Raw genomic sequence first — 2,640 nt, 5'->3', positions numbered from 1 at the left:
AATCCCGGGCTTAGCCCCCCCCCCCTCCCAAAATTTTTTTTTATAAATATAAATATTATATATTAAATAACAAATAAACAAAATCTAAACTTCTTTTAACATTGTCGCTTTTTATATTAAATAATCAATAATTTATTTATCACATTGATATCTACTATTATGACAACATTTTTAAATTAAGAATAGAGTATAATATTTTATTATAATAATTGTATTTGTGTTGTAAAAAAATGTTTCCCCCCCCCTAGATCTTTACTCTGGATCCGTTCCTGGACTGGCAGGAGCAGAACAATCATTTTCCAAACTAATAAAAAACGCATATGGGCGAACGCGTTTATCTAGTAAAGCAATTTAAAATATAGAAAAAGAACGAACAAAAAATCTAAATATTGAGAAAAGATATTTCTTATAATAGAATATCTTAGATATTTATGTAATAATTATGTTAAATAAATTATTTATTATTTAAGATTTCTCTTAAATATTATATTTTCTTTTTCCATGGTATCGAGAACCAGAGGGGAACTGCGTTAGCATTACGTCCCCTACTTAAATATTATATTACCTATATATTAAAATATGGTTATAATTGTATTGCATTGATTTGAAGTAAAAATATAATGGTATAATACTGTAAATTGTTTTTCAACTAGGTACATTTTCTTTTGCACCAGGGTCTTCAGAGTTCAAGATCCAGCACTGTACACAGTGATATTATATCATTTAATTCAAATTTAATACCATCCATTACAGTGATCAACTTTTACCCTACTGTTCAGTAGAGTGCTAGAATGACATCTACTTGCCCACCTTTTTTTAAAATTTTTTTTTATTATTCTACAGGATAAGACCTAGAATAGGTACTAAATCTTGTTTTCATATCTTCCATAATTTCTGAGTGATACCGCTGCTAAACGTGACACGACTTTCATAATTGTAATTATTTTCAATGGATAATAATTAATGGACAACAAACTCATTCACATACTTACAAGGAGGTAAAAATGTACAATTTAGGAAATAAAAATGTTTAAGGTATTCTAGGTATTATTCTGCAGAATAATAAAATAAAAGGGGGGCGGAGTGCCCGAGCGGACTGCGACGGTTGAAACGTACACCGTCGCCGGTTCGAACCTCGGTCTCGGACGGCACTTCTATTCGGGTAGTCAGTAGTCACGGTGTCTGGATAGAGAGACCGCCACCCGGGCATGGTAGATACCTACAGGTGACCACTTGAAAATTCTGCCAAACCTAAATACACGTGTTTACAAAAATTTACAGTACCCTCCCCTCACTACAGTTAAAAACCACCCAAAGTTACCGCGGGATAATTAATAAAAAAAAAATTTAGTAAATACGGCATTATTTGGTGTTATACGTGATTTTTTAATGCTAATTTTTGCCAACTTTTTTAAATAAAATAAATGTATTAAAAAAACATTACTTGTCTAATCGTGTATGTTGTTTATATCACATTAAAAAAGCTTTAAAATAAAAAAATACGATAAAAAGTATAGGTACATCAGAAAATGTGCAGTGGTAAGTTTGGCTTTGTTAAAAAACAGCTGAATTACCCATAAGGCCATAACAAACAATAATTAAAAGTTAGACCCACCCTTTAAAGGGTTTTTTTTTAACTTAAGGTTATCTATCATCATAGGCGCAAATAGCGTTTGGGATTTGAGGGGGGGGGCTAAAGCCTTATTTTGATAATATTGAATAAGCTTAAGAAAAAATGTAGGAAATGTTTGGGGGGCTATAGACATTTTTGGGAGGGCTTAGCCGCTAAAGTCCCCCCCTATTTGCATCTATGTCTATCATATAGGTATATATAATTATGACGCCGACCGGTCACTTCTTCACGGGACACATTGTGTAACAATAACAAGTGTCTATATAACATAATAATACGTCTAACTATATCCTTTATATACCGATTGTAGGTAGTATAAATAATAAATATAAAAGTATAATAAATAATTTAATTTCTAATTGGACGTCAAGGCTGTAGGCATATTAATTATTACCTATATATAGCTATATACATATATACATTTATATTGTGCACTCAAGTGCAGTGCCAGGATATCATAATAATATTCTAAATCAGCTATACACTTATACACGCGAGGGAGCTAGTCACCCGTTGGCAAGTAGTAAGCAGAGGCCAGAGACATTTGACCCACTCCAGTCTTTCATAGGCTGGTCAAATTGTTGGCATCAGTGAATTATTTTAGTATGACCATGCTCATGAGTGATTGTCATTAAAATATTTTTTATATAAATAAAAAAGAAGCAAAGTAGGTAATAATACCACTTTGCTGTAGTGATGTACCGTATTATAGGTATAATACATTAATACCTATAGGTGTATATATGTGTAGACTGTACCTCCTCATTGAGTAAATTACTGTATGATGTATGTGTATCTATCATCTATATTCTATGTAGGTATTCAATTTTAGTTTAAGAGGTTGTCACACCCGCATGTGTTGTCTCCGTCTTACAAATGTACAACATAGCTAAAACTGTTTTGCGCGGGATAACTTTTATATTTATGTGTGACTACAAAATTTCTGAACATATAGGATGGCATAACAGCGTACTCATATTTTAGATAATATAAATACACTAAAAGTT

This window comes from Acyrthosiphon pisum, chromosome A3 (genome assembly GCF_005508785.2).
Source record: "Acyrthosiphon pisum isolate AL4f chromosome A3, pea_aphid_22Mar2018_4r6ur, whole genome shotgun sequence".
In the NCBI taxonomy this organism is placed as follows: domain Eukaryota; kingdom Metazoa; phylum Arthropoda; class Insecta; order Hemiptera; family Aphididae; genus Acyrthosiphon; species Acyrthosiphon pisum.
The sequence above is the reverse complement of the archived record's forward strand: the minus strand, read 5'-3'. Positions refer to the sequence as shown.